This window comes from Eublepharis macularius, chromosome 1 (assembly GCF_028583425.1).
Source record: "Eublepharis macularius isolate TG4126 chromosome 1, MPM_Emac_v1.0, whole genome shotgun sequence".
In the NCBI taxonomy this organism is placed as follows: Eukaryota; Metazoa; Chordata; class Lepidosauria; order Squamata; family Eublepharidae; genus Eublepharis; species Eublepharis macularius.
In genome coordinates, this window is record NC_072790.1 from 117713806 (window position 1) to 117731331 (window position 17526).

The 17526-nt window shown below is 44.0% G+C and overlaps 1 protein-coding gene across 4 annotated transcripts in view; it reads right to left on the reverse strand.

The window, feature by feature from the left end:
• AHI1 (Abelson helper integration site 1) overlaps positions 1 to 17526 on the reverse strand; it is a 181670-nt gene that overhangs the window by 84885 nt on the left and 79259 nt on the right. The window contains exons 19-20 of one of the 4 annotated variants that reach the window (XR_008597507.1): positions 6579 to 6691; positions 228 to 398 (exon numbers count right to left, since the gene is read on the reverse strand). The exons of the other annotated variants lie outside the window; for them this stretch is intronic. The gene's annotated coding sequence lies outside the window, so the exon portion shown is untranslated. The remainder of the gene's footprint in view (positions 1 to 227; positions 399 to 6578; positions 6692 to 17526) is intronic. 4 annotated transcript variants of the gene reach the window in all.

Here is a 17526-nt window from a genome sequence, read left to right on the forward strand (position 1 = left end):
GGAAAAACCTTCAAAACATTTAAATATATCTAGCGTAAATATTTCTGTACTTCCCATACCCCTCTTCTTAGAGGAAACAGAAAATCAGGTTGTTCCTGCTTTTAAAATATTCAAAGCTATGAACAAGGCAGGGGTGCCCTGTGTTATTCAAATCCAGTGTTATTGCAAAGTTCAAGAACTTAGAATTGTTCAAAACAAATTCTTAAACTCTTTGCTTGGCCTCTCACCTGTTATACCTGCCTTTGCTTCTTAGAAATGAAACACATATTTTTCAATACTTGTACCCATGTAATGAAGAATTCTGGGAAGGGGCTGTGATTCAGTTGTAGAACACATTTTGAATGTAGAATGCCCCAGGGTCAACTTGTGGCAACTCAATTAAAGGTTCTCTGGTATTGCTGGAAAAAGAATATACATGTTCAGTTGAAGCTTTCAGCTGAACAAAGGAACAAAGAAAAGGTGAAAACATGGTGCTCTTCTTCCTTACACTAGGTACTTCCTAAATGATATTTAATTAGGACAGGCTAAATTTACTTGAAGTCTGCAGTAGTTTAAAGTTAGCATTATCTTAGATATCTTGGTTAGGACTTCTCTACTTGCCATGTGGACAAGATGGAGTTCCTGGGTAAAAGATTAGTGTTTCATGGCTTATGTCTATCAAAAGGCTGTCCCCAAATAGAAGATACTTTCTCCATCATGCCCTGAGAATTGATAATGTACCTTGCGGGGGGGGGGGGGGTCTGTCCTACCTGAGGATGTGGGTCATTTGAATCTTCCTGCCTTACTTTCTAGCCATTTGGCTCAGTCCCTTTTGGGTGTGACCTGGCAGCAAAGTGCATGGTGGTAGGCCATTGGCCAGACTCATCAGCACAACCAAGAGCTTGGGTGCTTTGTGCTAGGAGCTTGTCGGTTCCTTTCGTTAACCCCCTCCATTCTGCCAGCTATTAGTCTGCAGCAGGGCTGCTGTACATGTCCAGAGAACAGTTACAATAAATGAAACACTGGGATGAATTCTCAGGTGGAGTACATTTCTCCACAGTATAAAGAGGTTTTTCCTGTGTGGGGTTTATAATGTGCATGCTTTTAAATATGTGGGGTTGGATCCTAATAGGCATGAAGGAAGGAGCTCATGAAAGTGGGTCTTCCCTACCCTTACATACCCCAGCACCACCCTACATATCCAAAAAGCTTATGCTGAGGATTGGAGGATCTTCCTGGAAAAAATAATACTACACAGTATTGGGGGAGGCTGCAGCAAGAACATATCCCTCCTTGTGCTCACAGAGACCTCTATCCACCAGGCTTCCTCTGCTTGTACAAGAGGAGGCATTATTTCCCCACACTTTATTGTAGGTCCTGTGACACATGGCATTTTCTCCCTCCGAAATGGTGTTTGGTGATGAGAAAAGGTTTAAAAGTGGGCTTTGTGAGCTCGTTGTACTCATGGCTGCTGGGATTGGCCTTTTCCACACTGATTATGTGCCCCAGGTTCAATGCTGTTGGGAAGTGGGGTTTGTTCCTGATTCTCCAAAGCATCATGATGCATTTGGGCAGAGTTTTCATAGTTTCTTTTCCGATCCTTCTGAAACCTGCTTAGCTGTGAAGTTTGGGGAATGACTGCATAAAACCTGGATCTGATCCGTAAGTGTGGCAGGAATTTGGATTTCCTCCATCCACATGGTAGCCATTTTTCTCTGCCCTTCTCCTCAGGGTGGCAGTTTCATTCTCCTCCCGCCAATGGGATTTTTTAAAAAAATCAGCAATTAATATAATTACAAGTGGGGACCTGCAGGGACTTGTGGGGAGCATCTCATTTTACCCTCCTCTTACCATATCTTCTTTCCCTTCCTTGGCCCCACCCACAGCCTCTCCCCCTCTCTTTGCTTCCTTTTCTACTTCTCACCTACTTTGTCTGTCTTCACCTTCCTTCATTGGTACAAAATGTTTGCCTGTTGAGTGGTACTTCACTTTTCCCTGTATTTCCTTTCCCATACTATTTCCTCTTTCCTGGTAATCTCCATATGCTCATTTTTCCTTATGTCCTTCTCTCCGTCAAAGCTACTAAACAGCTTACTTTTTATCTACCCCCCTCCATATTAGAGTTGCCAGATCCTAATCTGACCCCCTCCATATTAGGGTTACCAGGGGAGATCCGGCACTTCACCTTTTTCAATGTCTTTGTGTGCGTATTCCTCGGGTTGGCCCAATGACGTCACTTCCATGCAATGATGTCCGTGAAGTGACATCATCGCACAGGGCCCAGAAGTGCTCCCATGCTTCGCAGCAAGCTGCTTTGGACCCCAAATGGGTCCGATTCGGCCCAGAAGTGACGTTCCAGGAGAGATGTCATCGTGCCACCTTGGGAGCACACCCGGAAGGACTATTCACCCCACCTTCCCCCCCGCTAGTCAGGTGAGTAGTGGGGGTGGGTGGAAGGTGAGAGTGGGGGATCTCCCACCCTCACTGGGGGACCTGGGATCCCTACTCCATTATTAATCTCTATTTATTAATTCACTTCATTTATATACTGCCTTTCTCCACAATGGGAACCCAAAGCAGCTTAGATAATTTTTCCTGCCTCCATATTATCCTCACAACAACCCTGAGAGGTAGATTAGGCTGAGAGGTATGACTGGATCAAAGTCATCCAGTGAGGTTCAACAGCATAGTGAAAATTAAAACCTAGGTCTCCCATATCCTACACTGAAACTTTAACCACTATACTACAGTGGCTTGCAGGGGGGGGGGGGGCTTTTGAATAGTAGCAAACAGCCAGGCCTGGGTAAGTCATGCAAGTCATGTGGCATCAAGTCACCCAGTGACTGCTTCTGGGCCTGGCCCCAATGAGTCCTTCTCCAAAGGCCTGGAAAGGGCCCTGACCCTTTCTCTGCCTTTTATTGGTAGAAACCAAGCATGGAATACTGACTAAACTGTTATGATTACCTAGCAGCAGCCACTGAGTGCATATGGTTAAAGTTACAGGTGCTCCTTTTACCGCTTTGAGTGTTTTAACCCCCAATATATATTTTTTCAGAATTCAGATTTTTCTGCAAACCTGTGGCATTTTTCAGGTCCATAGGAGAATCTGTCTTGTCTGTTCATGGCTCCAGTCTCTCGATTTAAATATCCACACATCAGGACACTTATCAGTATATAAGATACTGATACAACTATCTATGTAATACATTCTTTGAATTGCCAGATTTCATATTTTTAAAGATAATTCTTTAGCATCTTTCATTGGGGAGATATAAGGGGAAAGGCATATCTCTGCAATGGACTAGAGACTTACTTTTGTTAAATGCAAGCTAGGAATGCAGTGAACCTAATACACATTTTTTTTAAAAAAACCTGAAAATGTCCTAGTGACCTAAGAGAGGAGGATATTTTCCTAGGGCTGTGGGGCTGAAATCCTGTATTTGTTTTGAATTTTATTTCTCCAACAGGCTTAGTGAATTGACTAGTAAAACATTTTCAACTGGCTAATCAATTGATAGTGATTATTTAATCAGAGTCCAGTATCTTCAACTAGTCTATGAAGTCAAGAATGTCACTAAATAGTAGGTTACCTGTTCATTTTTTGTTATGGACTTAAGAAGAGCAGGAATGAGGGTTGCTTGCCCTCTAGCTTTGTAGCAGTTCAGGGTCCAATGCAGCAGTAAAGGTTCTCATACTAGCTCCTTTCTATAACAGTAGGCATCTTCAGGCAGACTTTGATTTAATAGTTTCTCTCTGTTTCATTCATACTTTAATTTCTTTAAAAAAAATAACTGCAGGTTGACCCTGATATTCTAGGATTAAAGCCAAAGAGATGTTTTATGAATTACTCCCTAGGCAGCAAGTTACAGTGAAGTTGAGAAGCCTGTCACAGTTCCATATATGTTCCTAAGGATCCATTATCCCACTATCTCCTCAGTATGAGAGGATATGATATTCTACCCCAACACTTTCATTCTCCCCAACAGAGTTGTTGTTGTTATGGCAACTGCTAGCAGATTCCTGAAAGTCTCATCTATATATCGTCTGCCCCTCTCACAGTACAATCCTAAGAACAGTTACTCTAGTTAGTTGTTGTAGATTTTCCAGGCTGTATGGCCATGGTCTTGGCATTGTAGTTCCTGATGTTTCGCCAGCAGCTGTGACTGGCATCTTCAGAGGTGTAGCACCGAAAGACAGAATTCTCTCAGTGTCAATGTGTGGAGAAAATGTTAGCAGGTAATTTATATATACTCAGGAAGGTGGGTTTGGGCTGAGTCATCCTGTAAGAGTTTCCCAGGTTTTGTCATGCTAATGGGGGAAGCTTCACTGTATCCTGAGGAGGTTCTTTTGCATATGGATTGGTGGTTGATATGCTAATCTTATCTGTAGGGCTATTGTAAGATGCCAGGTATTTTGTTAGTCTGGTGTTTTTCAGGACTGGAAACCATGCCCTCTTCATTCGTAAACTTCTTTCCTGTTGAAATTGTGCTTATGGTTATGAACTTCAATGGCTTCCCTGTGCAGTCTGACAAAGTAGTTGGATGTGTTGTCCAGTATTTTAGTGTCCTGGAATAAGATACTGTGTCCTGTTTGAGTTAGGCTATGTTCAGCCTAACATAGCCATGGTGAGCCACGCTGAGGAAGAACTGATGGAGTTTTTAAACCATCTCAACAATATCCACCTGAACATACAATTCGCCATGGAAAAAGAAATCGAGGATAAACTCCCATTTCTAGATACTTTGGTCATCCGCAAAGAAAACTTTCAATTAGGTCACAAGGTCTACAGGAAAGCAACTCACTTACTTACACAAAAACTCCAATCACCACCCTCGACAGACAAGAGGCAAAATAAAAACAGTAGACCATGCAAGATAGATAAGTGAACCGCACTTTCTCAATGAGGAAATTAATCATCTAAACCACACTGTCAGAGTGTCAGTATTCTTGTCAGACCTCTAGCCAGAGTCACGCCATTTTGTCCTGCTATAATCTGTAGTTGTTTAGCTTTCCTCCCTCTAGGCCCAGGTGGTGCCCAGGCCGCATATATCCATGGGAGAGAAGAACCCTTATCAGCCCGTTCCGGCCGACGACCTTGCTGTCTCCAGATTCTCATGCCTTCGCAGACAGGACTAAGGGGAGAGGCTGGGAATGGGTGTTTGAAGTGTTGTTACTTACATTTTATGTGTCATTATCAACAAAGCTTTTGTTCAGCCAAGAGCCTCAAGCCCTTGGATTGTGGACACCTGTATCCTGAGCATATTCTTCCAATAAGCCTTTGAAACCAAGAAACCTTGTGCTTCTTGCAGAGGGGGGAGACGAACTCTAGATAACTGGGATTCCATAGTCTGACACACGCACTTCAAATGGCTACTCCAGAAATGAAATCAGAAGAGAGATTAAACCAAGGATAAAACTAAGGAAAAACATAGGAAAAGTGTTTTTGCCATATATCAAAGGAATCACTGATCAGATGTGAAAACTTATGAAAAAGCACAACCTACAAACAGTATTCAGACCCACCGGAAAAATACAACAGATGCTACGATCAGCAAAGGACAGTAGAGACTCCCTCACCTCTGCAGGAAAATACTGCATATCCTGCAACTATGGACAAGTTTACATTGGGACCACACAGCATAGCATCCAGACAAGAATAAAAGAACATGAAAGACATTGCAGACTTGGCCAACCTGAAAAATCAGCAGTGGCTGAACATAGCCTAATTCAAACAGGACACAGTGTCTTATTTCAGGACACTAAAATACTGGAACACCTCCAACTACTTTGTCAGACTGTACAGGGAAGCCATTGAAATTCATAAGCATAAGCACAATTTCAACAGGAAAGATGAGAGTTTATGAATGAAGAGGGCATGGTTTCCAGTCCTGAAAAACACCAGACTAACAAAATACCTGACATCTTACATTAGCCCTACAGATAAGACATGCAAAAGAACCTCCTCAGGATACAGTGAAGCTTCCCCCATTAGCATGACAAAACCTGGGAAACTCTTACAGGATGACTCAGCCCAAACCCACCTTCCTGAGTAGATATAAATTACCTGCTAACATTTCTCCACACTGACACTGAGAGAATTCTGTCTTTCGGTGCTACACCTCTGAAGATGCCAGTCACAGCTGCTGGCAAAACATCAGGAACTACAATGCCAAGACCACGGCAATACAGCCCGGAAAACCCACAACACCTAACGTTCTCTGGCCGTGAAAGCCTTCGACAATATATAATTACCCTAGTCTAAGCCCATTGATTTCAATGGGCTTAGACTGGAGTAACTCTTCTTAGGACTGCACTGCCAGTCTCTTCAAGTCAGTAAACTTAGTTACAAGGACATAAATTTGTTACCTAAGAATCAGGATACACCCTAGCATACATCTGTAACTCATACAAAATGCTGGCTAGTTCACATTTTCCTACACGGTTTTTACTGGTTTGTGACTGGTCTATTTTTTTTAATGTCTTGAATGAAAGTATTTACTGGGAGCTATTCAATTATCTACAACTGTAAGGAAAAGGGTCTACTGTCAATGACTACCTCATCCTGTTGCTGAACTTGCATATTTGTTTAATTCCCTTACCTCTTATCCTTTTTCAGATCTTCTGTTGCTGTGACATTCTGACATAGGAGCTCACTTCCTCACAACTAACTCCATGTGGGAAAAAGAAAAGTACCCCTTTCTCTCAGAAGGACCTTGGGGGAGAGGAAGGGAGGTGATTTAAGATGAGGGCCTCCTGTACTCACGCACGATATAAATTGAGTTCATAATAGGACTTTAAAGCCACTTGTTTTCTTGATAAAACTTTACAGCCCAATTTAAGGTATGGCTTATATCCAAAGATCCCAGTATATGAGCTGAAGCCTGTAGAGGGAAGTTGTCAAATACCACCCCCCGCCCGCCCATATGCATCACTGAGCCCCTTGAAAATCCACTCTGGAAAGTGCCATGGCACTCTGGAGCATGGTTTCAAGGAATATGGTAGGTTGAAGACAGATGGAAATCAGCATACCCTGATACCTCTGTGTGTGTAAATGCCTTTTGCTTATGTAATGTGGTCTTTGGATACAGTCAGTTAAGATCTTCAGTATTACTTATTAGATATCAATCTGCATGATTAAACAGACAGAAAATCCAAATGTAGATATAGCTAGTGATTACCTAAATTTGAGGTATGTATTCTGATACCATCATTTAAAAATAAACTGACCTTTCCTTTTTCTCTGCTTTCATTTAATAGGCTAGCATGCAATACCACCACCTATGGAACAATTAAAGTTAAGCAATTATTTCTGAAATGCAGGCTGTGGGAAAGAATTGCTAAACACCTTTTCAACAACAAGAAAAGGTTGGCTAAGATAGCCAACACCAATCAACTCATTTTTTCATAACACACGTTGCTTGCTTAATGCAAAAAAAAAAAAAAAGGTAAAAAAGCCACAGCTCTATCAAAGACAGTTTACTACAAAGCCTGGGTTGAGTAAAAGCTACGTGTACAAAAAAAACCATGTTTAAAAAAAACAGATAAAGAGAATCCCACACATTTCTGCCAAGTTTAAACAAAGCTGCTTTGCATTCTCTTTTTGCATTATAGCAGCTCTATGTAAATTATGCAAATATTCATTTTCAGTGTGCCCAATTTTCATGCAAAAAGTGAATTGCACACAAAAAATAATTTTAAAAAATAGCTCAAGACCCAACCAGATAGCATTTTCTCTATTTCCCCCCTTATAATTCAGAGCTGTAACCTTTTCAGCTTAGTAAATCCAAATTTCCATATTTTAGCTTGCAAGTCAAATTAGGTGGCAAAGTCAGCACTGTACCTTGGCCTTTAGTTTTTAGGCTTCTTTTTGAAGTTTTATGCCTTTAGGACATACTATTCTTGAACAAACAGCAATACTTAATTCATGATTTTTTTTTGTCTAACTATGAAGCTGACAATAGTTAGCTATGAGAAAATCTGTCTTCTCTTTTTTTCAATATTAGAGTAGTTGCCCATGCAAAACTATTTCAATATAAAAACAGTATAAAAATATTGCATGGAAACCTAAGCTTTTACTGTATATAATATTTTTTGCAGTTTTATGAGTCATCATGACTTGTCCCCATAAAAATAACCACATGAAAAGGCCAGAGACAACTGGTGCAAGAAAATAATTTAGTAGGGGAAAATTGGTTTTGGAATTCTAAAATTCCTGACACATTTTGAAGATCTGCATTCTTCATAGGGGAAATTATAAACCAGTTAAACAGTACATAGCTGTTACAGAAAAGGTTTCTGTCTGGCAGCCAAACTAACTCAGCAGCTTTTTCTATGACTACTTATTGCATAACTATGGGCAATCTAGCTCCACTGTAGGCAAAGTAAAAAATTCCAATGGACTCAGTAGGGTCCGGTCACTCTTGCTGGTCAATCAACAAACACACTGGAAGACACTGCAACCCAGAAATGTAAAGGAAGGTTTTTATATGCCTTTCATATTTCCATCTACTCACACTTTATGCACACACACACTTTATGCACAATACAAATTGCTTGTTCTTCAAAAAGCAAATTTTCTTGCATCTTTCTTCATAACTCTGCCTTGTTACAGTACTCCTTCTCACTGGACATTCCCATGGGCAATATGGGGCCTGAAACCTTACAGATGGTGTTTATTTCCTCACTACCATCCCTGACCTGCATGGTATTTTGTCCATATGGACTGTGTGACTTCATGTTTCTGAAGGACAAAAGGAGCTGCTGGTGGAAAGGGGAACCTGGGAAAATCTGTCTACCAGAGATTTTTGCTAAAAGAAAGGATACAACATATTGACTCTTGAGCTACTTCGGAGTTAGCAGAAATAATCTATACAATTCTTGGAATTAGAGTGGCTGCCAATATGACTAAATTATGTCACACTATAATGAATATCTTTCTAGTAAAATACATTTCATAAGTATCTACATTTGACTAGAGAGCCAATCAGTCCCCTCAGACAGTAAACCTGTGGGAACCCAGTCTAGTAACGTTTTACATCCTGTACTCTAAATATGAAAAAACAATCCAAATCAGTGAGAAGTATTTAACAGGTGCTACAAGGAAATTATTGTCTGAATGACAAGAACACTTCTATTCACATAATTCTATGCCTCCATGTATGTTCACTGTTCTATGTAGCAAAATACTAAGAAGGAGACACAATCAAACAACAGACCTTATACACAAAAATATGCATATAGTACCATGTTTTCAAGTACTGTTCCTTCTAAAGAGAGAGCAAAAACAGATTATATTGATGTATAAATTAGTATCTTCATCAACTCTTTTTAGATACACAAATTAGCACATGCCTACTTTTCCTTTCCTTTCCAGGGTCCTCAAACAGGGGTGGGAGGAGGTTTGGGCTTTTGCAAAATAGGTGTTCAAGTGAGAGGAGTCTTGCCCCCTCCTGTACCTTACCTTGCAGCAGTTTGTTTCTCAACCTGGCTTACTTTTCTATATTGAAGAAAATATGCTTCAAGCAGAACACAGGAGGGCGATGAGAGAACAGCACTAATTTCCCTTGGCTCACACCTTTCATAGACACCACCACTCTTATTTTAAACTTGGACAAGTGGATTATTGGATGCTCACCTTAATGTGGTGAGGGGGTCTGAGTGTGTCAGTGAAATGAAAGCAATACCATCAGGAGTTTAGACTTGGTCAAAAGTCTGAACTCCTAGCAGAGTCACTTAAGGCAGATCAGTGAAAGCTGAGATACCAGACTAAGATGCATCCATCTCCTTCAGGAATCAACAGTCACATCAGCAGAAGAGAACTGACTAGAAATGGGTACGAACTGGGAAAATATCGGTTTGTGGCAGTTCGTGGTTCATCATGTTTCATGAATCACGAACTTTCATGGTTCTTGCAGTTAATCACTTCCTCAATTCTGGAGGCCATAGAACACCCCCCTGGACAGTCAGAAATGCCAAACTCACAGGGAGTCTTCTGCAGGCTCTCCTCCTGCCACCCTCCAAGTTCGGTGAAATTAGATTTCGGATGTCTGAGTTATAGACCCCCAAAGTGGGTGCCCCCAGGAAAGTTCCATTAGAGATAATGGGAGCCACGAATGCGAATTGACTTGCATTGGCTCCAATGAAATACATTGCAGCATCAAAAGTTGCAATGAAAATGTGGGATGAAGTTAGAGAATCTTCCTCTGAGAATGGAATGACGGCCCCTAGAGTGGAAACTGCTCTGGGGCTGGAATGGGGACAGAAGTACTCATTGAGGGGACAGTCAAAGAGATGTTCTTGGGGAGACCGGAATATTCTTTCAAAGGACAGGAGGACAGAGACAATCTATGAGAGGAGGTTAATCCTGGCAGGAAGGAGATCTTGGGGGAAAAGAAATCTTCCCAATGGGGCGGGCAAGGGATGGGGAGCCTGGGAGCCAGAAAGGAAAAGCCTTTTAATGTGGAAACAGACCCTGGGTGGGAATTGCCACAACAGTTAGAATCCATCTCCCCAATGGGGTGGCCGAGAAGGAAGCCTTTCACCAGCAGAATCCATCTCCACAACGATATAGGTGATTTTTGAGGGGACACATGAGGGGGTTGAATAGTGGATGGGGTGTGGGGGTAATGTGGACAGCTGCATCAGCAAGTGGTTGGGATGTCGAGGCCATGGACAGGCTACCACAGACTCAAACACCGCACCCTCTGGCCATCCGAGGGGGGTTCCTCCCAGCCCGAAGGTGGGGAATCTTGGTGAAGTTTTTCAGTTGTGGCTATGGAACCTAGGAGAATCTAGGGACCTCCGATTCTATTGCTCACTGTCGCTCTGAGTGAAATGGGGGTGGGGTAGGGCAGTAGGGCCTTTCCCTTCCCATGGGAGCTCTGCACTGCCTGTGGCCTTGGCCTCCCTGAGTACTGGGATTACAGGCGCGTGCCACAATGCCCGGCTCATCTCTGGCAGTTTCTTCTTCAATGGGATCGCTGTGCAGAGCACTGCTGAAGATGTCCTGCACAGATGGCAGAGCCAGAAAGTCTGGTGATTCCAGAGACAAGCCCCTCCCCCCAGGATCAAAATCAGCTGACTGACCCTGCCTTTGGAGAGGAGGAGCTATATCCCCCCAAAAGTAAGGACTGCCCCACTCCTAGGACCACCGGAGAAAATAATTTCAGTTTAATCTCAACAAAGAACCCAGGTCAGAATCATAGTTTTGAATCAATTTGTTTCGATTTTTCCATTAGAGTTTAATATCAGCCAGTGCTTACTCAGACTTTTCTTTGGAAGCCCTGACCTCAATCCTGGAACTTCAGTTTTTAAGAAAGGCCCTAAGCAGGTACAGAGTGGATGTCCCTACTCAGTAACTACAGTCAACTAGGGAGAATGGATTTCCATGTCAGAGGATGACATTTCCAAACTTAACTCTCGATATTTCTTTTTCTAGAAGCTAAGTACTAGTACCAAGACTGCAAATAACTTGGAAACTGTTAAGAAAATCAGAGGAATTGAATACTGACTTTTAAAAGGTTTTATTTAACTTTATCACCACTAACATAAAAAGAGTAAACATAAGGTAAATAGAGAGCATTAAACAGCCAAATATATTTAAACTATTCTAAAGATGAAGAAAATAATTGGTACAAAGTTAAAGAGAGCAGGGAAATATGAAAAACCAAAGAACTTAAATGTATTGAACCCAAATATAAGCAAACTATGTCAAATTAATGCAAATGGTTATTCCTACAACTGTTTTGTAAATCTAGAAATATTTCTGCAGATGAATATGACTATATTCAGTTCTAAAAGATAACACAATTGCATATGCTTGCAGGAAGCATAGTATAAAAACGTTATTTATAAGCCATGCCAAAAATTGCAATTATGTGTTTTCATTTAAGTTTTGCACAGATCTTCATTTAATTCTGAAACATTTTTGGTATTTTCTTTCAACAGCATACTGTTTTCATGTCTATGTTTTGCCTCTAGTAATAACAATATTTACATATACATAAAGCTTTTTCATCATAAATAATATTGATCTCAGATGAAACACTTAAGTTGTGCACACACATCCTTTTATTGCTTTCTTTTAAATGTGTATGAACTTTTTTGTCATGTGTTCTTTAATGAACAAGCATGCCCAAATTATTTTTAAGAAACATGAAATTCAATTATTGTACTCTTGTAATCTCTAATACTAATTAATCTTTCCTATTCCACTTTAAGTGACAGCAGAATTGTGTTATGTTAGGGCCAATTCTAAGGTGCTGTACTTGTATTTTTAAAGGAACTTGTAAGAATGTGGGAAGTGGCAGAAGACTATAGGGCTTCTTCCTTTTTGTCTAACAAGAAACTAGTGGATTAGCTTTGAGAAGGTTGTTGTAGATTTTCCGGGCTGTATAGCCTTGGTCTTGGCGTTGTAGTTCCTGACGTTTCGCCAGCAGCTGTGGCTGGCATCTTCAGAGGTGTAGCACCAAAAGACAGAGATCTCTCAGTGTCACAGTGTGGAAAAGAAGTTGGAAGGTAATTTATATCTACTCAGGAAGGTAGGGTTGGGCTGAGTCATCCTGTAAGAGTTTCCCAGGGTGTGGAATGCTAACGGAGGGAGGCTTCACTGTATCCTGAGGAGGTTCTTTTGCATATGGATTGGTGCTTGATATGCTAATCTTCTCTGCAGGGCTATTGTTGGGTATAGAGTATTTTGTTAGCCTGGTGTTTTTCAGGACTGGAAACCATGTTCTATTCATTCTTAAGGTCTCTTCTTTCCTGTTGAAATTGTGCTTATGCTTATGAATTTCAATGGCTTCCCTGTGCAATCTGACGAAGTAGTTGGAAGTGTTGTCCAGTATTTTAGTGTCCTGGAATAGGATACTGTGTCCTGTTTGAGTTAGGCTATGTTCATCCACTGCTGATTTTTCTGGATGGCCAAGTCTGCTTTCATGTTCTTTTATTCTTGTCTGGATGCTACGCTGTGTGGTCCCGATGTAAACTTGTCCACAGCTGCAGGGTATGCGGTATACTCCTGCAGAGGTGAGGATGACTCAGCCCAACCCTACCTTCCTGAGTAGATATAAATTACCTTCCAACTTCTTTTCCACACTGTGACACTGAGAGATCTCTGTCTTTTGGTGCTACACCTCTGAAGATGCCAGCCACAGCTGCTGGCGAAACGTCAGGAACTACAACGCCAAGACCACAGCTATACAGCCCGGAAAATCCACAACAACCATCGTTCTCCGGCTGTGAAAGCCTTCGACAATACAGCTTTGAGAAGGTTTACCATTTGAAGTCCATATTTAACAGCACTACGCAAAAAAGTTAAAACCCTTGTAAATCTATCAACTTCAATGGATTTAGAACAGTGTAACTCTATTTAGGATTGCACTATAAATGTAGGTCTCTGAAGTCACACTGGAGGTTCAGAGAATCAGGTAATATGGACTCTTCAGACAAATGGTGATTAGATAAAAAAGTTATAGTTGCTTTATCAATGGTATAGTAGTAGTAATTGAATGACTGGTTAGTCATGCCTATAATTATTACACTTACAAATATTTTATTGAAAAGTAAGGATGGCAGTACATTCACAATGTTTTTGGGAAAGTCCATATTCATCCATGAAGCTCTCCAGATGGCTCTACTCAGCTCACTTACTTTTCAGCCTCCTTTATTTACAGGTTTGTTCCAAGGACAAATTAATATAATGATATGTAGTGTAAGTTCCTCTATCCTTTTTGGATACAGATATTTAGATAAATAATTATACCCAGTATGTCAACTGCTCACGGCTTCTGTATAAACATGACTTCCTTTTGCATCTGTGCAATCCTAAGGAAAGGTGTGGAAAGCGCGCAGGGAGAGAACTAGAGATGGGCACGAACAGGAATACAAACAAAAAAAGGTCACGAATAGCCCAATCTGATATTCGTGAACAAGCTGTTCATGAAGCCCCATTCTAAACCGACAATTGGTCATTGCAAGCCTCGTTTGTTGCGTTTGTCAGCCGTTTGTCAAGCCAGACAATCTGGCACCTGCAGTCAATTCCCTTGGAAACGTAGGCAGGGATTGTCTGACCTCTGTCTGAACTCCTGCTGTTGTCCTGCAAACCCCAGTCTAAGTCCAATTTAGCTTGATAGGCAGGTCTTCCTTCCAAGTGTGGATCTCCAAATTTGTTACAAGGGAGCAAAGAGCAGGGGGGAGGGGGGGTCTTCTGTAGCCATGGGAACACCAATCCTATCCCTCCAAACCCTGTTAGGCGGTTCTGACTGCCAACCACAGATCTCCTGTTTTGCTCTATGGGACTTCTGGTTATAAAAGGCACCGTGCTCCCAGCTCTGGCTTTCAGTTTCAGCAGACAGTGGAGTGGGAGACAGCTGCTGTTGGCATTTTGAGAGAGAGACAGGGAGAGTGCATTGGAGCTTCAGTTTTTTTTGTGTGGTGAGATAGGGATCTACCCCTTCAGGTTCCAGTGCTGCTGCCAGGCTCTGGGGCCAAGCTATTATTTATTATTGGCACCTTTCCTGCTGCCTGCTCAGGTAGGGTTTCTAGGAGTGGTGTGGTAGGGATCTACCCACCCTCAGGTTCCAGGGCTGCTGGCAGGCTCTGGGGCCAAGCTATTATTTATTATTGGTACCTTTCCTGCTGCCTGCTCAGGTCAGGTTTCTGGGAGTGGTGTGGTAGGGATCTTGACCAAACTTGGATGATGGCTGGAGGAGAGCCTGCTGGCCCCCACGAACATCCAACCACGAACATGTTTGTGAACAGGTCATGTTCGTAAATGTTCGTGAGTTCCTGTTCGTGGATAGCAACGAACAACGAACATCATGTTATTTTTTTTTCTGTTCGTGCCTATCTCTAGAGAGAACTAAGGCTTGCATTGGCGTAAATGGCACTTATGTGGGCATAACCCCCCATCTGCCGCTGGCCACCTGAGGCATACTACCATAGATGGGTTGCTGCTGGCGGGCACGCTTGGTGGCCGGGCAGAGGCGTTAAGTGCAGTGCAAGGTCCCACGCCGGTGGTGGAGGGGGTTGGGTGAGGTGCGGGCTGTGAGTTAGTCGACTTCCAAAGCTGCTCCAGGCCTGGGAACACCTCCTGCAGTGGCGGAAAGTTACACCACAAAAAAAGGTGTAGCTCATAGGCACCCATTGAACAGGAAAACTTGGGCCATCTTCCTGGTGCCTGGCCCCGCCTGGCCCCTACCATGGGGAACAATCTGCATGCGCTTCCGAGGTGGGCGAGCCCCCCTCCTCGTGCCCAATTGACTTCCCACACACCCTACATAACCTCCAGCTGCGCCGCTCATGAACTCAGGTAAGTGTACAGCGGCTGGAGGCTTTGCCCAGCAGCCTCTGGCCGCAGGGACTTTGTGTGCAAGGCAGGAGAGTGGATACACATGGTGGCAGGTCATGAGTGCACAGGGGAGACTTAGTGGAAAATTGGAGCACTTTGCACTCGCTCAAAGGAAGAAGAGCAAAGTCCAGAATGTCTGACTAACAACAACCACCTAAGTCCCCTTGCAGGTTATCTGACTCTGGAGTCCCAGTTCCAGAAAGGGTGAGGGAGCACTGACATGTAAGAAGGAGGTGGCGTGGCGGCTACCATGGCTCACTGATTTGTGCCAGCTGCCCTCCTCACCTGAACCCTCCCAAATGCCAGCCTCTGCAAGTGAGGCTCACCGGTGGGGGGCTTGGCCGCAGTGGCTGCTTGCCACGGAGACAGCTGCCCAGAAAACTGCTCGATGCAGCCATTCGGGGCGCCATTTGGGGGCTTTGTTCAGACTCCCTCAACTGAGGCCTCTCCTGGCAGAGGAGGAAGTGCAGCTGCAGGCCAGGTTGGCAGGGTGTTCGTAACTCCCTGTTGATGAAGGGTGCTCAGTCCCTTGAATTTCTCCCTCACAGGATAAGACCATTCCGATGCACAGTGCTTTCTCACCAGAGGGTCAGGCATCATCTGGTTGTGGGCTTGACCTGTGATACTGGAGCTGCCACAGCTGCTCTCACCCATGGACACCCTTCCAGAACGTGTCAGACCGGGCTGGAGCTCAGACAAGGCTGGGTATCTTGCCACAAATGTCTCTTTCCCTTGCAGGCAAGTTGCAACTCATCCAAGAGACCAAGAAGCATGGCTGTTCCAGCCCTCAGTGATTCTCCTTGAGTGCCATTCAGGGACCAGTTTCCCACAGCAGCCCACATCTCACACTTACCCATGCGAGTGCAGGACAAGGGATGGATTTTGCAGCTCTGACTGCTGCGTAAATTGCCTTTGCTCCATTTCCAGCTGAGGAACATTGGCAGGAAACATGCCCAGAGAACCTCTTCACCTTTTCCGGTTTAATAAAATATGTGTTGAAAAACAACTGCCTGTCTGCTTCCTTGCTTCCTGATAATAACAGTAGCACCCCTCCCCCCCAACTCCCAGTTGGGATATCTTTTCACACATCTCTGCAAATGTTTCCTGGCTCAGGGCTGGGATGGATGGGGTAGGCTCTGCTGCCAGAAGGAACAGGTGTCAGGTGATGCCTTGGGGCATCCAGCTTCCCTGCCCCCCTCCCCCCCTCAATGTAACTTCAGGCAGTGGGTGGGAATTGTAGTGTGGCCCATGAATGTCTGGCAGGGGGGCACCACAGACGACTTTCTTTGTCTGACAGATGGAGCTGCTGGCATCTGTTGAGCCAGGCAGATGACCGCTGCATGCGGGGGAAGGGAAATGGTTGCTGCTGGGAGGTGGGGGATGTGGAACGACACCTTGGGATCTCCAGGGCTCCTCTTCCAGGAGGATGGGCCACCCTCCCTTTCGCTATTTGCAGAGGCAAGGATGGGCTTGGGGAAATCCGGTGTGTGTGTGTGGGGGGGGGTAGACAACAGCCCCTGGAGCAGTTTCTCTGCTCCTGTAGGCCATCAGTCCACTCTGGAGAAGCGTCACCCCAGGACTGGAGCATAGCTCTCATGGTCCAACTCACATTCTTGCATCTTTGTGATGTGGTGATGTGTTCAAATGGTGCCTCCACAAGTCTGCGGGCGATTTTCACTCTCATCACCTCCAATGGGCCTTCTGGCCTTTTCCATAGTTTCCAATGGTCATTCCTGTCACTCATTGAAGAACCCACCCTCTTCAATCTGGGACTGATCCCACCTTTCTGCCACCTTTCTGGTCCCACTTTTCAAGGAGGGGGAACCTGTTTCTCACGGTGGGGGCAGCGGGGGGATTTGCTGGCATGCGGAGCTGCAGCCACCAGCCTGTCTCTCATCGAAAATGGGGGTTGGACGGGCGAGACGGTGTGTACGCTGTCTACACCTTCAGTGTAACCTCTGCCCCTCCCTCCTGGCAGAGATGCCTGCTCTCTGATGGGGGGTGTTGGTGGGCAGCAGGGATTGCAGCCTCCCCATTGGCTGCGCCCCTCATTCACCTGTCAGGGGAGCAGTGCGACCATTGGCTGGTGTGGGCAAGGTTGTCAGGGTAACAGTGGGCAGGTGCCCTTGACAGCAGCCATGCCTCACTTTGCCCAGTTCCTGCGCCAGCGTGGCTCTCCAGCAAAAGTCTATAGGGAGTAG